The 20,144-nt window shown below is 37.3% G+C and overlaps 1 protein-coding gene across 1 annotated transcript in view; it reads right to left on the bottom strand.

The window, feature by feature from the left end:
• Window positions 1-273, bottom strand: part of LOC117604536 (dipeptidase 1) — a 131,048-nt gene extending 130,775 nt beyond the window's left edge. The window contains exon 1 of the mRNA XM_034324720.2: window positions 189-273. The gene's annotated coding sequence lies outside the window, so the exon portion shown is untranslated. The remainder of the gene's footprint in view (window positions 1-188) is intronic.
• Between the last annotated feature and the right edge of the window lie 19,871 nt (window positions 274-20,144).

Raw genomic sequence — 20,144 nt, forward strand, 5'->3', positions numbered from 1 at the left:
TAAACAATAAGGTAAAATAACACGAAAAATAATAATAATTGCATTGAAACTTCCTACGTAGTACCTAAGTACTTTCAAAGTGACAAAAAGTTTGATGACATTTCTCGTGAAAACAGAACGTTCGACATGAAATCTGGCACTGTACGTGTTATATATAATAGGAATAATTGAAATATTTAATAACTCACCAATTGGAAGTCGATTATCCACCCAAATTAGCAGCAAACAGCAATTTTGTCACAGAACACATGTTTCACTCGCGACACTTCAACGCGTAATGGTGGTCGCATGCGCCGTTGCGCGGCGTCAGCTCCCCGCGCAGGCGCAGCCGCTATGCGCAGTCGCTATGCGCAGTTCCTACTGCGCACCCGGCGCTCTGCTAAAGTTTTAAATTCAAAAATAAAACATAATTTTATTAAGTTAATAAATAAATTAATAAACAAAGACACATAAGTTCAACTGATTGAAACCTAGAAATAAATTATATTATTAATTAATGTGAAATTACACAGATTCGATAATCAATGATATAAAAAAAGACTTTTTAAAAAACACAAGCAACATTGCACAAGTCGCATAATGAACTATAAAGCTCTACAAAATTGCTAAATTACGTAATAATATTTGCTCGCAGAACGTAACACACTGTGCAAACACTCTGAAAGTAGAATCAACCTGAACACATTACAATGTTAGTACTACAATAGAAAATATTGGCGAACCTGGCAAACATTCACTTTACATCTCTGTAAACAGAAACGGGAAGAGCTTTCGTTTGGCACTCGAACTTTTCGTGAGCGTGCCAACCTGTTATCAACGCCACAGATATTCCAGATATCGAATCGTACTCCAAAACTGTTAGCAATCATTTAAAACTTCTACCTCTATTGTCTGTTTTCAGGCTTCAAATAAAAAAGCACTTCAGGACTGTAGTATTAAGCCCAGAACAAAACACCACTACTACTATTTACAATATCGATTAACAAAGACTTTTTGCACAATTTATTTTTACCTTCAAACGAATAATCTCTATAGTTAAATTAAATTGTAAAAAAATTATGTGATGTCTTCTATTTCATTGCTAAGCATTGTTAAAGAAATTCATATGTTGAGAGATAGAAATCGACGACGAAAGAAAACACTTTATAGTTCGAATACAGAGTTTCACGCGGATTGTTCTGGGTACCCTGTTCCCTCTCTTCACCATAGTTCCATCAGAAATAACAGAAAATATTGAATAGAGCCATTCATTTTTATCAGACAATTCTTTTCACGTTCGCATCGTCATAGACGTACGAGAGGATCGAGGGAAACAGAGAAATGAACCAGAAGAGAAATGATAGCGATTGCGAGGCAGAACAGGGTGGTAGGGATTAAAAAAAAAAAGGAGTTATTTTTTTTTGCATTGATAGCGTACACGTTAGATACGTACGACAGATTCGGTACTTCCGAATGCATTCGTCGATTGGAAAAACGTTTACTGGCTGAAAGAAATGCAAACAAAGCGAGTATCGACATAAACGGAAGCTTGCTTTTCCGGATTTTCACGTTCGACGTTTTAATGATATGTCTTTCAAACCATAGTTTCAAAACCACTCGTAATCGACTGGCTAAGAAATTAACCCATTAACGTAATTAATTTTATTACATATCTCCTGTTTACAATTATGCCAATTGAGAAATTAGAAAACAATTAAGATCAGTCTAAAAATGTATAAATAACATATTTTTAATTTTAAATAATATTTGTTGATTTTAAAAACACACGTTTCCTATTTTCGTTAGAAATAAAACAGGACAAACTGTTATTTGTTTAAACATTTTTCAGGAAGAATGATGTAGGTGTAGAGTAGGCTTTTATCTTTCTATACATTTGATTTTCTGATCTTTATCGTTGTTCACCATTGAAATTCGTTTGTTTTCCTTTCTGCAAATAACATGTAGCACGTGACAGAAAACTAAATCTGCATGGAAATCTCTGTTCGGTTAATCGAACACATTCAACCCGGCCTGGTCACCATTTATTTGTGCCCGTCGTTGAATTCGGATAAATCTTTGCCAGATCGCTTGATCGTCCTTGTTTGCGACCTACATTTTGCTTTTGGCAATACCACCGGAGAGTTAGTTCCATGTATTCCAAGTATGACACGAATAGTTGTTGCCCCGTTGATGCGTGTGTTTCTAAACGACATTTTTGTAATACGAAAAGCGATGGTGAAACAAAAATTTCGATGCATCCGAATGCACAATAGTTCAGTGCAGAATTAATAGAATACAAAGGGATTGATATCAATTTATTCGAAATTAAATTATTATTAATTTAGTAAAATTGTAAAATTTTTATTTTAACGATAAAAAGAAGAGCTTGGTAAATTTGCAGTTGATTATAATCGACAGATTTCGTTCAAAACGAAACGAACAATAAATTATTATTGAGATTCTTATTTCCTGTGAAACTGACAAGGTGTTCACTGCAGAAGCTTCGTCATAAACGAGATATAAAATTTTATTCTTCCAACCGTTTTCTGAATTGTCTTCGTTCCATGAGAATCGATATTCCCGATTCGATTAAAACGAAACAGCTTATAAGAGGAAACAATGAAAGATACTATGGTGCAATTAAAAAGATTTCTTGAATCTTCTTCCCTCCACAATTGCGGTACAATTTTTACCTTTTTAAATAAATATTCAACGATTAATGACTATACAATTCATTCCTCAGAAAAAAAAAGAATAAAAAGAAAGAAAATTCTTGCAACTGGAATGTTAGAGACTTCCATTGCTTCGCAAAGTTCTTTCCATGCCCTGTGTGTTCTTTCTCTCTCTTTTTTTTAATAAAAAAATGATGAATTTACGCTAAGAAACCATTTACTTGGTCGAGTTGGTGAGTCCTGAGCTGTCTTCAAAAGAAAAGCGTTTAATTACCGTTGAGTCAGCAGCTGAAAGTTTTGTTAAAGCTTTTGCCGAGTTTTAACGAATAAATGCAGAATTTTTCGTCAAGCTTTTCCGTGTGGCTCTCGGAAATTCGTAGTTTAAAAAAGAACGAGAAAAGTCATCTACGGAGTATTCTTCTGAAACTTTGAACCGGGATGAACGCAGCACTCAAAGGAAAACAACGAGATTTCATCAAAGAAGAATTTTACAATCATCGAAAAAAGTTTTCGTGTGGTATTGAGGGAAAAAATTATTATTTATTAACTGTAAAAATTATCCGACGTTGAATGGAGAATTTATTAAGAAGGAAGCTTAATTTGATACGGCAGTGCAGAAGCATACGTAACTACTTAATTAACTGTCGTTGGTCGTCTTCTAATTAAGCAAGGTATACTTTCTTTCATAGAATTACTTTCCGCTCTTATACTTTTCACCTTTCAATTTGTCTTCCAACACACAGGACGACTGCAATTAACAAAATTAGCACCCAATATTTTCTTCGTACTTATTTACCTTCGTGATAACAACTGATAAGCAATTTTAAATATAAGAACGAGATGTGTTAATGATTTATTTTCTATTAAGAAAGAAAAATTAAAGTCTATCTCGCAATTATTGCAATATTTCAATCTGTAAATTACGAAGAGTTGTAAATTTATTTACAATGTCGTGACCATTTTGTTCGTTTGAATATTTTTTGTTAGATTAATATGTCAATAGCCAGCAGAATCGGTTATGAAAGGAATAAAAATATTTGCCTGAGTCTGTGCGTAACCTCTGAAAAAACAACTGCGAAACACCTATGGAGAGAATTTTTTATTTGTTCAATTAAACAAGTCGATAAATTCTAGTCTATCGAGTCCTGTGTCGATCGTATACAACAGCAATGTCAATAAATTTCGCTGACCTACGTTTGCTGAATGCCATCGAAATAAACTGATTCAAAGAAAAAAATAGACCAACAAATTTGCCTGTACAGATAAAAATTCCCCTCACTAGATATTTAATAATATTTTCTACTTGCTCTGAAACCTTTTATTGCAGACTTACATCTTGTAAGTATTCGAAATATTAATTTTGGAATTTTAAAAATCTAAACAAATAATTGAAAACTTAGAAAATTAACGGAGACTAAAATGAAATTTAGATTTTTACTACTTCAGTTGTTCAAGGATTAATATTCATCTCTGAAATATTCGAAATTCCACTTAAAATTGACTAAGCATTTGTCCCGGCGATGCATCGCTCGAAAACGAAGAACTTATGCATTTTTCACGATGCACTGCAACGAAGCTCGGCTTTCGTCCCCATCGGATGAAAAGCCTCGACCGTAACTCATCTGGCAACACTTTCCATATTTTCCATCCCTACGCATATCCGGACCCTTTCCTTTCCGCTCCCTCGAGAACTCTACTCTCTTTACGAACGAGCGAACGTCAATATTAAATTGCTCCTACTCCTTCTCACAATCAGTGTCAAAACATTTTCTGCATTTCAAACGGTGTTTTTCAAAACTGTTGATACTTTTGTATTTTTAATGATGCAAAGTTCCAGTTAAATAATCAAATAACTCTTTTCTATATTTATGAGAACTCTGCAATGCACCCTTCATATTTAATTCCATCACTTGACAGTTAAAATTCAAAGCATCTGCAGTCTGGATTTATCATTTCCTTCATTTTTCACTTGCATTGTGAGTCAAGGATCAACAGGAATCCTCGAGTAAGATCTAAACCTACTGCATATATTCTGTCAGAAACTAGCCAAATGAAGTGTAAATAGAAAACTATATTAACAAATAAAATTTAACACTTGAAAAATTGTTTTTATTTGGTATTGAACAAAATCGACCCTAAGTACCAGCTTTGGGTAACCCTGTTAAAGGGTTAAATAAATAAATGTCTATAAGAATGAATCATTCATTTATAAATATCAATCAACAATAAATTTTAATAAAAATATCCTGCAAACAACATCCTCAAAATCGAATAAACTACCCCTTTCTTACGTCACAGTCAATTTTCCTAATCACTTCTCTTTAACCAGCCCAAAGAAACAATAAATATACTCTTCTAAACGAAGGGTTGGAAGAAGGGATGAAAGTATGCTGGCCACGGTACAGGAACTCGCACAGAGCATTACCAGGAGAAGATGTTCACAGATTGTGCCCGGAGGCTAGACGTATTCGGGTCACTAGTACGTTTTCCTCGCTCCCTCGGGCATCTCTTTCCACCCCTTTCACCCCACTACTGCGGGGTACGCGTACACCGAGGTAAATCAGCCACCCTCGCGATCACAGGGTGTCCCTCTTTCCTATTTCTCGTTTCGAGAAGAACGTCAGCGACAGGAGAAGGCCGTTTGGAAATCGGCACGTGGGCATCCCTCTTCTTCGGGATGATCCAGCTAGCGGCTGCAAATAACTCGACACAGAGATACGGGGGTGGGGACGGGAAAGGGGTTGCTTCAGGTGTCGTTGACGGCCGTAACTGGACGCCGGCCTCTCATTGGCTCGACGGATGTAAAGCCGAAGCTTGCGTTTTATCGGTTTCCGGGCAAGACTGCCGGCCGACGATTTCCAAACGGCGAATGGTCGCTGGGTTATGATTCCTACCCTCGATCCAGATATATGGGATTTTTTATTTGTACGAGAGTCGGGCTGCAATTTGCCGCTTGCGTGATTTAATATGGCGGAGCATCCCTTATAATTCTTTGGATTAAAAATAGAGATGACTTATAATTACTGTAAGTAATTAACAGGTAATTAACTGGGCCCCCTTACTAAGGATTCTTTTATAAGTTCTCCATTTACTATTTAATTTTATTTGGAATAAATTTCATTTTTTAAATCAACTTTATCAACCAAGAGTTCCTTGAATATTTGACACCCATCAAGCTTTAGAAATTTTAATTTCATTAAAATTTAGTCGATAATAAATAATTTTTTAATTTAATAAATATATATATAAATATGATGTTCTTAATATCTGAATGTTATAGGTAAGTTTCAGAAAGGGGAGCAACGTTGGTGACCAGCAATCTGGCACACCTTTCTTTCCCCGGGATTTATCCATGGCAGAATCTGTCCACTGTCGTACCGTTTTAAAGTCTTCCAGGAGCTTTGTTCCGCCTGTCGGATCTCGTGACGTGACGACCTCGATATCTTAAAAACGGTTCATTATCGAGGAAAGGGCTGTCGTTGAGCGGCGTCGCGACGCTTGAAATTAGCCGACGAGGCCGAGTTCGACGGTTTCCCATCCCGTCCGCTGATTCCTCGAGATCGTCTATCGAACAATCGGCAGAGAAAGGAATTCGACTGTCGACTGTTCGCGGTGCTTCTCTTGAAAGCTTGTTATCGGATTTCCAGCATCCTTGTTCACCCTATCGATTTTGAATCTAAGGGATGCCACCGCCTTATTCGCGGATTTTAATGTTAGCTTGAATATTGAAATAGACGTGGTAATTGCTAATTGCTTCCTAATTAACTGATCATGTTTTTCAGGGGCTGATGAACTATTTTGGTGAATCATTAAAATATCAAGTGATTAATAATTGAAATATTCCAATTATTAGATATTCTCTAATTAAAATTTAAAAAATTCTAATTTTGTCTTAGATTATTCTCTTAATGAATAATTATCCCATTTGAAATTTTTAATTTAAAAATGTTTAGAAATTTTAACGGTGTAATTAATGTATGATAGAAATAAAAATGAACAAAATTGCTATTGTTCTATTAAGTAATATTGCAATTACTGTTAGTTGTTTCTGTATCCCCTCATTAAAGCATCCCCTTTTTGGACACAGAAAGAACCACGACTGGTTTCACAGCTTTGAATCGCGGGCAAATTACCAAAAAGAGATCCTGCCTCTCTCTAACGAGGACGTTCATCTAGATTGCTTTTCTCCTGCTCCTTTTCACGGCCTATGGACGTCGAATTGTTTAGCGTTTACCAGCGCTGAAAACGTTCCCTTATTTATTCGTGCCTGTGTTTGCTCGCGACGATTCAACACAAAAGCTGTATGTGCATCCACAATGTTCAACTGTGTTTGCGGAGGAACGGTAAAAGGGGTCCTACCACTGCAATATCCGTCCTGGTCCTTTCAAATCATCCTACGAAGAAGTATATTACATGTTGCGTTTACTTAACAATGTTCCTTCGATAAACAATCTATCTTGGCCAGTGAAGGAACAGAAAATTTCTAAATCCATCGTTGAAAAATTAAATTAAAACAGAAGAAAGAAGAAGACGTACGACGATCGAGCTGATGGAATAAGAAAATGATATCTTTTTAAGGGACAAATCATCGTTTTCCATAGAATTGTCGAGTAATCGTATCTCGAAACAATATTTCCACGATGTCAGTGGAGGGAACGTATCAAAAGGTCGCATGGTTCGTAAGCACGAGATGTATGGCAGTACGAAAATCTTTGAAAGGATACTTACAGACGGTCGAACAGAGCGCAATAAAATGAGAGGAAAGACGAACTGGGAAGTCGAAGAAACCCCTTTGATCCGACGTATATTCTCGTGTCCCCGTACGAAATGGAGCACGTATTCCTTAGATAGACGTCAAAGGATCGCGAATGGTTATGTCACCCAGTGGCTTCCAAAATGTGATCAGCAAAGAACATGCGTTTATCGATGAACCATGAAGAATTAGGTTGTATATCCAATGAGGAATTTTGAAATACAGTCTGAGCTGATTTCATGACATAAAAGTATTGAGAAATTGTACATACGTTGCATCAATTTAAAGCTTGAAGTATGAGGAAAATAACTGTATACATGCACTTTTGATTAATGCCCTTCATACAAAATGGTGGCAGTAAACAATAGAGCTGAAGTATAAATTGGTGGATATTCTTATGTTCCAAAGAAAAATCGGCCATTTTGTATAAAGGATGCTAATGAAAGGTGCATGTATATAGAAATTTTCATTAAGTTTTAAGCTTTAATTTGATGTATCATATGTGATATTCGGTAGAACTTTTCTGTCATGAAATCATCAGTGAAATTCTCGAAACATCAATACCTGAAATTCTCGATCTAAATTCAATCTTCAACATTAAATTTATGGTCCCCAAAATCACGAACGTCCCATAAATAAAGGCATTCCATTACTCGATCAGTCGTTAACTTCCGCAACGTAGATCCCACATTGTCAATAGTAAGGTCGATAAAACACCGTTGTTCCAGTTCGAAAGAATCCCACAGTGAATCGATGCAAGAAGAAAATTCCTTTTCAAATCACTCGAAAATCCGATTTGTGCCGTTACCGAAGCAATCGCCGTAAATTTAACCTAACCATCGTCGTAGGTCGCGAAATCCTACCGCATTTCATACAGGTGTGTTGGCGAATGCACAGGACACTCATCAGGTGTAGCAACGGAACCGGAAGAAGAAACGGAGGCGTAGACAGAAGGGATAGATGTCTTTATTTATTTGCGGATAAAATTGGTACGCCTGGCTGCGAGGTGACGCGAGAAGAATCCCGAATAAGATGGGAACAGGAAGTAGGGCTGCCACGGCCGGAAACCGCGAACAGGCTACGCGGTGAACAGTAGTTTCCAAAAGTTTCTCCTCCATTAAGAAACTTCATTTATTTATAAACTGTTCTACCATAGGAAAGTACAATTTTTAAGCAAGGTAAACATTACTAGATTTAATAATTTTTTTCAATTTGTTAAATACAGAAATATAATATAATGGGTTTGTTAACTTTCGGATGGCGGACCATGGAGAGAGTCTCGAAACGACGGACCATGAAGAAAGCCACGATTTCAAATTAATTTTGTATTATTATAAAAGAAATACATTATATTATATTTTCCACTATTTTAGGAAAAGAATCAATCATTATATGAGAGTCGATAAGTGTCATTACTCTAAGTAATTAACAAATTAATGCTTGAAAATGTACTCAAAGGTGCACATCGTTTCACGAACCTTCACACAAGGACAATACACTCCCCTAAATCTATATCCTGAAAGTTCACGACCCTACAGCACCGTAACAATTTCCCCCCGAAGAAGAAGAAAAAGAAGAAAAATGAAAGAGGAAAAACAAGGAAGTTCGAGCAGCGTGTCGAGCTTCTCCGAGAGCCCGGTTTTCGTCGAGGCTGTAACCTCGAGTCCCAGACCTTGCAAAATTTATCGTCTTTCACCCTTGTTTCGTCGACTTCTACGTGGGTGCGATCGAGAGGGGGTTTCTCGGGACCAGTTCGAAGCCAAGAGACGGCAATTCGATGCATCATAGCAAGAAGCCATAGAAAAGGATGCTAGAGAAGTGGGTGGCGAACATCCCGGGCCAAAAAGGTCTCGAGAAGGGAGGCATCCTGAATTCTAAATATGCGCATCGCATTACGTTTGCACTAGTGAGTCAGAAAATATGCTGTTTACGGCGCACCTTGCTGTACTAACACAGGTCCCCGTCATTCCTATGTGTGGCTAGACCACAAGGATGTTCCTCTGCACAAAGAGAGGCCAGGGTGCTTCTGCTTTCCCTCGTTTCTCGTTCAACCACTGGTTCTCAAACTTTTGCGGTATCATGCTGATAAGGAAACACGAGTTTGGATATTCGAGCAGTGGAACATGGACTAAGGATTGGGTCATCTACTTAGGGAATGAATGTGTGAATGGCTAGGTTGATTTCACCTAAATCTAAACTAGAATATTATTCCAATAGTGGAAAGGTTAAAAATAATTTAAAATCGAGGGAATGGGGATTGGACTAGGTGTTATTGATTAGCAATTCGACCTTTCGAAATCCACAGTAATTTGTGGAATTCAATCTGGAATAGGTTTGACATTTGAGTGGCGACTGATGGGATATAATTGGACGTCATTAAGAAATTATATCCATCTTTCTCTGTTATTCACTATTGGCTAAACGATATTTGTTAGAAGAGACACGGTTTTAGCTCTTAACTGGAGCACCTAAATACTCTAATAAAAAATTATAGCTGAAGTTTCTACTTTTAAAGAAAATTGTTCAACATTGAAACAGAATATTGTCTATCTTGGAAAAGTCTAGGAGAATTTTTCATTTTCTGTTGTCACTTAGCCATTATATAAGGAACCTTGTCAACCTAAATTATTAAACAGCAACATGCAATATTTACAATACGAAAGCACCCTTATTTTTGAAACGTAATTTTTCACAGTTTTTAATCTCTGAAAAGATATTCTAAAGTGGTGATGGTATAAAAATGTTCATTTAATTCGATCACCAGTTCGATGTTTCGATATTGGTCATTTAATATTTCGCTGACCATCGAGCCCCGGTGCGCTGACAAAATTACTGCCGAAAGAAATTAGAATTTTGAATTATTCCCGGGACGCAATGAGGTCGCCGTCAGATTTATGGATTCAATTTGAACAACCGAGGCCTTTACGTGGCCGCGCTACCTTTCGCCAGTTTTGTAACTTTGTATGCCGCGAACACAGCTTTGAACTGGTGCATTGCTGAAATCGCGTATCCTGTATCGTGACCTTATTTTTCCCTTTACCTCGGCCCCGGCTACACACAGCCACGGGTAATTCAAACCTCCGCTGCCTCCTCGGCTTGAATTTTCACCCCCCGAACGTCGATTATTATTTTTTTTCTTTTCTTTCATTTTCCCCGAACAGAGAAAAACATTTCCGTCGCGATCGCGAATTTTCTCCCTCGATTCGAACGGTTATTGAATATCTATACAGAGAGAAATTTATTGCCTGATAATCCGACGCTTGTTTTTTTCCTGGAATCTGTCTCTCTGTGACCCAGATTCTTGGACAACGATCGTCGAGAGGTTTGGGACTGGTTTTCAGAGCTTATTACTGCCTGCGTTTTGAAGAAGTATCCCGTGAAGGAAACTGCTTCTGTGCAAACATGTGTGGATAAAAAAAAAAAAAAATGAGAGAGAAAATGTTGCTACCTTCGTTACATACACGTATATGCTTAGGAGTCACGGGTAACTGGGTCAGATTGTACCTTCGAAATACACGGAGATAGAAGGAAATGCGATGAGACGATGTTACAGTGGACTCTCGTTATATCGCCGTGTGATAAAATACAATTTTATTTCCCTTTTTCCTTTCAATTGAAAGTTTAGAAGCTTGGAAAATTGCCCTTTCTGTGGCAATATAACGAGAGTCCATTGTGAATCAAGAGAAACTTGTTAAGAAAGAAAATTACTGTTTTTATATTAGTTTGATTGACTGGTTCATCAGTGGCGGTCAAAGTGTTAATATAATTACCAATTCGATAAGAATCGATAGGGTTGATCGTGCACAGGTTCCTTCGACCCTCCACTAAAAGATAAATACGCGTAAAGAAGGGTCGTTAATTAAGATAAACCTTTATTTATAGATACGATTACCCTCGTTTTCCGTGGAAGAAGGCCAAAGCAATTGTTGAACGACGTCGACAAGGGATACTTATTTTAAGTATCTAACTAAGCTAAGCGACAGTTCGTTCGCTCCTTTGGAAGGAATTTTTTTTTTGCATGACTTTCTTTGTTACTTCGCTTCATGATCACTTACACCAGCCTGCTTTTATATTTATAAAAGTGGAACAGCTTATTCGAACTACCTTTCATTACTTTTTTATTTTATTCTCTTAAACGAGAACTAAAGGGATTCAATTTTCAACTTTCAGTGACCTTAAATCATCTGTTTTTCTATATATTTCATTGGTTTGCAAAATTTGACTTATTTCATATTTATTTTGATAACATAATAAATTTCGTAATTATAAAAACGAAATGAAAATTGCAACAGTTTTTTAATTAATTTACTCGATCTATAATAATTATACTTTAATGAAGCAATTTCTTTTTAAATTATGTTATATATAAAAATAATTTATTACGCAATTTTAATTTATTTTTAGAATTCAGATTGCATTGTTTGATTCAGAACACTGTATACAGCGTTACGCGAAAGGATTCAGAGTAACAAATCACTTGTCAGCAAAAGAACGAACAAAATGTCAGCGCTATTCAGGGATTCGTAGAGAACAACGGGAATTTTCAATTCGACTTCCACCAATCACCATGGACAATCGGACAATTAATTAAGTAATCAGGCCATTTAAATGCGTGCACCACTTGGACACAGTGACGTGTACTTGTTGCATATCATTGTTCGGACTGCAGTCATTGTTCCGCGATTGGAAAATATTGATTTAACGCGTTGGCCGACTGCATCTCATTATTGCAGTATCCAAAAACCGAGCTGGATGATATATATCCAAAGAATTCGATTTGACTAACGACTACACCGCAATAACCCATTTACGACAGTATATTTAGGAAAATTGCCGAAAATTATCGATTAATTAAGTTAATTAGCCCAGTATGCCCTTGTTCCTAAGTTTAATGTAAAAATTGTTTATCCTGTTCAATTTTGACAATTTCATGACATAAAAGTATTACAAAATAATATGTAGTATATATCAATTTAAAATTTAAAATTTCATAAAAATAATTATACAAAGGTTTCATCAATTTAATTATATCAAATAATGTATCAGAGTGAAGATTGTCTAAGCAATTGTAGTCAAATAAAATCTATAATTTTGAACAATTTGTAAAAAAATACATAATTTTTAATAAAACTATAATTATTAAAAATTTTTCAAACGGAGCTATTTTATTTTCAACGGTCTAATAAATACGAGATACGACGTTTTCAATATTCCAGAGAATTTTTCTCGCTCATTTTTGCTATGTCATTTTCGTTCCACCAGAAGAGAGTACGTAACAGCGTGTCGTAACTATCCTTCTCATTTCCAATTTCCTCGCTTTTTCACCTTCCATCGTCGTTCGTCCTGCGAGGGAGAGCGTTGAAAATTTATGGAAAGTGTGAATTTCAGGGGCATCGCACGAAGGATGGAGAATTTTCCTGGCTGAAGGTTAAGAATGAAAGGATTTTTTTTTTCTTCTTTTCAGCCCATAAAGCAAAACTGCTGATGAGCTTTCGGATATGATATCGTTTATCCAATGGATTTCGTCTTGGAATTCGTGATTCCCGAAATTGCTCCGCTATCGACCCGAGTGTCCTAACCCTTTTCTTCTCGAATTTTCCTATCCAAGATATATTTAAAAAAATTCTAAATAAATTATTATGCGATAGATTTTGCCAATGCAAAATGACCTGATCGGGAGGTCCAAATTGAAAGTACTAATTCATCTGATCAATAGAGAATTAAAATAATTAACTACAAAATGAATTCGATTTCAATTAATGAAACCGATATCCCTATTTGTACTTTGTAGAGGGAATACTTGATGAAATTGTTGGATCGGTCGACGTAATGAGGATCATTAATTGCCAGCATCATCGAGTGTTAGTTATAACAGAGCTCTATCGTATTCGCTGAACACCTTATGATCCTTGTCATCAGGATACACTATCACCGTGATCATGGACACGTTCGCGTTACAACCGGATAGAATTTCCTTCGCAACAGCAGCTAGCGAGCGTTACGACTCTGTAACGTGGACACCGCCATGCCGTTCCCACCCTAAAAGAGATAACACGGATTGAAATTTCCTTTTCCTCGTGAAAATTCAAATAATTGGAAGTTCCATTTAATTATGAAATTTAATTCGAATGAAATTATTCTTGGTTACGATAGTATTTCAATTGAAAATTGCGTTCCTTGTAACAGCCGTTTACAGAAGAAGATTACAAGGCTGCCGAACACTTTTATTAGCAACTCGGTGCCTCGTCAGTGAAGTTTAAAGTAATATTGCCGGTAGTATCAAGCTCCATGGTGTTTTTCTTAAAATTAATTTAACCTTGGCCGAAAGTTAAATTGTTCCGCGGCTGGAATTGCATCCGAAACTTCAACAAGCTTACTGTTAATAATACAACTGGAGTTTTGATACTGCGGCAAGCACCGGAAACATTCGCCGGAACAGAAGATCTTTCTGTAATAAAATTGAAATTGTTCTACTTGCAGTTATTCGTCAGTCAAATCGATGTTTTTACGCGAGAAAGATTCAGAAGATTGAAGTAATAGAAGATACTGAATTAAATTGAAATTCGGTCTCTCTCCATGGTCCGCTGTTCAAAGGGTTGAAGAGATCCAAGTGTATTTTCTAGCGAAGAGTGTTTGCGAAGTGAAATTTTGACTAAACCCTGATTCGCAGAGCGTTCAGTAATTTCCTGTAGTGGTCTCATCCAATAATCTCTTAACCTTGTATTACACTCGATGGTGGAACGGAAAGAAGCAATATAAAGTCCCTAGATAAACCTAAGCTCATTCGGTGAAGTCGTTAAACGTCGACGGTAAACGTTTTAAACTCTCTGTTACCTCTCGTTTCCTTTATTTCCTTTCTCTCTTTCTCTCTACTACCGTGTAATAATCAAAAGGTGTGCGATCAACTCCTCTTTTTTTAACAATTGAATCGATCATTTCGAAAAGGGATCGTCCATGATTTTTTATTGAATTATATTTCTCGAGGAGATATTGCAGGAAGAAAGATTTTCAACATTATTGAAGCGAACAGTCGGAATTCTTCGTCACTGTATACTTTTGTTTGCCTTTTGTTTCACTCTTCTAAGGTAGTTTAACCCTTCCAGTCCCAGCGGTGCCATTTGTCACTGCGAAATTTATACGTCCTCGCGAAAGACGTCTTGTACGCCAAAATTCAATTTCAGTAAACGTGAAGTATGGCAGAGGATCAACGTATTGATTCCTTTTCTCCCTGTCCTCCAAGGTGAGCGAATGTACGATTCTTTCAATAGAAGTTATTTAAAATTATAATTTAATTGGGGCTCACTTTTGTTCAATTTTAAATGAAATACAGAAAAAAAAGTGTTTTAATCTCGTTTAAATTTCGACAAAAGGTGGAGGCTTTTACGAAATTATACTTTTAATTTAATTTAAACACAACCAAAAGCTGAGATGGTATAATTGTCGCGAACAACCAGCTGATTGTTTTTATTTTAATACACGTTTTAGCTACGGTGTATTGAAACCGCTTGCGTGACACATCGGTTAAAAGAAATTGCTTCGAATAAATTTCCTCGGTAGCTGTTAAAATGTCATATACAGTCACAAAATCATTGCTTCTTTATTTCCCTCGCGACAAGCGTGTCACTCAATTTAACGCCTACTTTTGTCCGCCTATAGCTTCATCTCTTTCAAATTGAAACATCCACGTATTTCGTGTTTCCTTGAACACTTTTCTAATGGTAGATATTACTAGACCAGGTGTTTATGCAAATTCATATGTTTATGAATAATACATGTGACGTGCTCTAGGAAAAAAGGGTTAATTTCCAAGAAACCCAATTTTGACTTCATCATTATTTTATAAACAATAGTACACTCTTTTCAATTATTTATTCTTTGTTCAATTGATTTTTCTATCGATTAATCCAATTTTAAGGAATTTTAATTCCTTTCTAAGATTTATCACCATTATTTTTACATTTCTACTGAATTTACAGTCTCTGATCTTTCCGATACGCTGCACTCAATACTAATTAAGAAAATTAATGAAACCTTTATATAGTGATTTTCCTAAGAACTTAAGCTTTAAATTGATGTCACACAAGTGCCATTTCGCGCTGCTTTTATGTCATCAATTTAGGATACAAACGCACACGCGCGACCAGGACAGTTTCAAAAAAGCTTCCACGCCGTTTGTCGCGGTTAAATTTTTGTTTCCAGCAAATTTCACGCAGTTTTTCCAGAGATTTCGAGTCTCGTGCGTGTAGTACTATTGTACATGAGTCGTAGAGTTTCCCATGAGGATGCCATTGTGTTTCGCTGGTAACGTTGTTCCGGAGAATATCCGGACACGAAAGAACCACACCTATTTTTTTTTCTCTACGCTTTGTCCTCTGTTTGCGTAGATTCATTGCTACGCTGACGCGTTTACAAATATTTCGCTGAACAGTGAACGTTTCAACGGGATCGACATCAATCCTACGATTACGGCTACGAAAATGCCATAATTTGCGAGCGCTATGAATACTATGTTGATTCTTAGCCATGGTAGAATGTATCATTCGTTACCTTGATTTATAACTACGGCCATTAGTCTTATTTCAGTTCCCTTGCTTGATTCTCAAAAATATTTATTCTTAATTTTAATTTCATAGATTTGTTGTACTATATATTATTAAACAATCAAGGTATTAAAAATTTGCACAGTTTGAATACACTTCAAATTTCAAGTCCAATCATACTACATCTAGCGTGTAAATAATATTGCATATCATCTTTAGCAGACAGATAAACAAGAATTTCCTACGTTATAGAACCGCCAAGCCCCTACGGCTTCATCAGAAACTCGTGATCGCTAACGCACGCATGTAAATACATCAGAGTGCAAATGTTGCACCCACGCACGTACGTGTAAATACCCACACATAACCGCGCATAATCCGTTTACGATGAATCCATACATTCGCATGCTGCGACATATGTACAACCCATTTCGCGCGTACCTACGAATCACCACATAAATTCATACACATTTATCCGGGGCAGCGCGTAAATATCCATGAACACGCATGCATATGCATGCAGGTATACGCCATTGCCTAAAAGTAAGGGACCACCTTATTCAAAAGTGCATACGTTACAATGAAAACTGTCGAGATCGCATCATTCGTAAACGAATTATAAAATAAAGTAAATTCAGAATAATTCATTTCAGTAACTGAAATTAGAAGTCAGTTGACTCCCCTATCAAGAAACAGAAAACCTTCCATTTTGAATAAGAATATTTTTTAAAAAATGATGAAAATTAAACTTAACCCTTGAACAGCGAAGGCTGGGTCAATCGTGACCTAAATTTACAAAATATACACAATTCGGTCTCTCTCCATGGTCCGCCGTCCGAAAGTTAATATTATCAAGATATAAAGAAGGTACAAAAAAATTGTATTACTAATTTCAATATTTATTAATTTTTAAAAAATCCTAAGAAAATTACAAAATAAATTATATCGGTACCAATTAACCGTAGTTATCCTAGGTACTCGACAACCCTTTAACGATAAGTGACTATGGTTAACGAAAGGGTTAATTCAAACTCCAGAATTGCATTGGAATGAAACTTTGAATAAGATTAGATGGTATCAGGGTATCAATTTACACGGTGATGATTCGGAATCTCGGATCGGGCGATCTGAGCTGCATTAAACCGTCACAGGGCAGGAAGTTCGTTCGCGGACGTTATCTGTTCGCGATCAGATTTATTCGACGCGGCTAATGTCCGCCAGAGCCGGGACCGAGCTTGGGATTTATATTCGCGGCACAGTCAGAAGCCGTGCATCATCGGCTTAAGTCAACGAGCCAATCGCAAACAAGAGGCGCGACCGCACCCGATACGGTGTCCATGCACATTGTTCCACCTATGTGCATCCACATAGGTTGAATCAATGGTAATAGTTTATAGAAATTTGAAAAAAAAATAAATCTCGAAACTAGACGGGTGAAAATATTTCATTAACCCTTTCATTGTAATTCCCTCGAATGTGTACAGGGTAAATGATCGATTATATCGTGTTAAGTGGCAATTAAAAAGTTCAAGCTTTCTATTTAAAAAAAAAAAAAGATTATACAATTGGAAATATTTGAATGGAAACCATGCCTGTGAAATACAATACTGGATCTGAATGCACGAACGATACAATATAAACCGGTAACTTGTTATCGAAAGCTTATTAAAAGTTTTTCCATCTGGCAGAGTTACTATTATGATTGCAGACTACTTAGGTAAGAAAATCACGTTTGTTGCATTCGAGAGACTAGTCGGAGATGCTCGTATTTCTCGGTAATTACCAAACAGGGTAAATTTCAACGGGCTGACAAGTATCAGACGGGAAGACAACTTGAAATCTTGGCTTGTTTACAGAAATTTCAATTATACGCCCGCCTAGACGTGCCTTTTCACAGGCTCGAATTTAATTAGATCAATTAGCGTCGGGATGCGTTTGCAGGAATCCGTGTTTCCGATTCTTCGAATATTGAATCTACTAAGCGTCAGTTTGCAAAAGTTACCGATGCGTTGCGATTAAAAGAGGAATCGTTTATTGTTTACGAAAGTTGAACTGCAATTTAGAGGATGTGATTTAAGAGAAGAAATTCTGTCGCATTCGGATCGTGTAAAAAGCAATTTGTCAGGAGAATACGATTGCTTTCATTCTAGAATGACACGACGCGATTTTATCATTCGCCTCAGGCAGAATTCGTTGTCACGGAATCCGACCAGCTAAGAAATATTTTATCGTGCCGGATCGACGTTGAAACGATTTCTATATTTCACCATTCTATAACGGACGATTCCGAATAATTTAAACGGTCGATTCAGGAACGTTTGTTCAATTTCAACGAATAAAAACAATTCAGTGAAATTTAAAATAATAACCCTATGTATCGTTTGTAAATAAAATGAACTTAATATTGGACAATGTACCAAACAAATATGACAATTTATTTTAACAGAAAAATTCACTAAATTAAATTATAATACAGAATTTTAAATGATTATAAATTTCTATTCAACCCCTTCTCTAATTGCCAAGTTAATTAAAACCTCCATAATAAGTATCCCTAATTGTTACGAAAGGGTTAATCTAACGTGGCATGTGAACGCTTTTGTTTTTCACGCGAAACTACGGATAAGTAAATAAAGCATCCTGCCCGCCCAGTGTTTCATCCCTCTCCAACCCCTTCCTTTCCTTTTCTCCTCTACTTCCTGTTCCTTTTGCTTCGAGTGGCTCGTGCTCGCACCCCTTTCTCGCCAGCCACCATTTCAACCCTCCGTTATTCCACCCCCTTGCATATCCGTCCGCAGTGTTTACCTGTGGGAAACCATCGACCCACGTCGACATCCTCGTTTCGCCGCCGGTGAGGAATACTCCAATTTGTCAACCGCGTACAAGCACTTTTTTTTCCCCCCTCCCACTCTTCCAAGACCCTTGGCTGTCGGCGTTTCGAAGGGTGACTTTTCACGAGGGCGACACGACCACCCTAAGCCGAGCAGCTCGAGGACCGGATGTAGGCGGCTGTCCATGGTGGTTTTGCCAGGGGGGTCAATGGAATTTGATAGCGCGGACGAAGTTTCGTTTTTGGTTGGAACGAGATCGTCACGGCAATTAGGCAGAGATAATTGCGTTCATCGCTCGCGATAATTGCACCACTTCCAGCCGACTTTGGGGACATCGCCATTCGTTCCCTTTTTTCTTATTCTGATATGCTGGTGAATTCCCATCATTCGTATTATTAAATCAATGAATATGAATTTTGAAGAAATTTTCACGTTCACCTGTGATGGCAATTTTCCAGCCGAAATTACGTTGCGCGGTGAATTAAAGGAGACCAACGGTGTTATTGATTCAGTCTGACGATTACAGCTTGTCTTAACCATTACACGATCCTGGCTACGTATAACGTAGACAATCCTCGGCAACTCCCGCGATTCGCCCTTATTGTTTGCAGTTTCCGCTTTGTACCGGAGCTCGCGCCAATCAACAGCAATTGCTCACGGTTACGTTTCAGACGTTGAGCCGTGATTTTCAGCGGATGGTTGGATAAAATGGTTGCGATTCTAATCGGTCGACGAGCGAACGATGCAAAACGATAGACGGTCGAAAAATTCATTCGAAATATTCGAATAATTTATTTTTCCCACGTTCGCCAAATTTTTCTCCCGCGCCCTATGCAAGCTGCACCGTTGCGCAACGGTCCGTGGGATCCGATGCATGCCTAGGACGATTGCTCGCGACATAATCGGAAATCCGTGCATCAGAACCGCGATTAACGTAATTTATGATCGTGGCACCGGTCGACGTTTGTCGGCTAAAGTGTTTCGAAATTCGTGTCACGTACGACGGCTGACGCGAGCTGGCTCGTTGTATCTGGTTACGAATTAGCCCTCTGTGTTTTCGCTTTCGTTTCGTCGAAGCCAGTCTCCTTTGATAAACAGACCGGATCATTCATGAGGATCGATCGAATGTAAACGAGAGGAAATGTATGTTGACGAAATTTTAGGGAAATCGATCGAATGTAAACGAGACTTTGCGTATAGTAAGCGGAATATGTAAATTGATGTTGACAGAATTTAGTTGAGTGGTCAGGTCACTGGTTCCTATGCAATCATCCGTTTGATATCGAGTAACGAAGATCTATTTACCGGAGTAATGATTTGGAAATTGTTAATTATGAAAAAATTAATTTTGCGAGGGTTGAAATTGAAA

The sequence above is a fragment of the Osmia lignaria genome, chromosome 7 (genome assembly GCF_051020975.1).
Source record: "Osmia lignaria lignaria isolate PbOS001 chromosome 7, iyOsmLign1, whole genome shotgun sequence".
NCBI classification, from domain to species: Eukaryota; Metazoa; Arthropoda; class Insecta; order Hymenoptera; family Megachilidae; genus Osmia; species Osmia lignaria.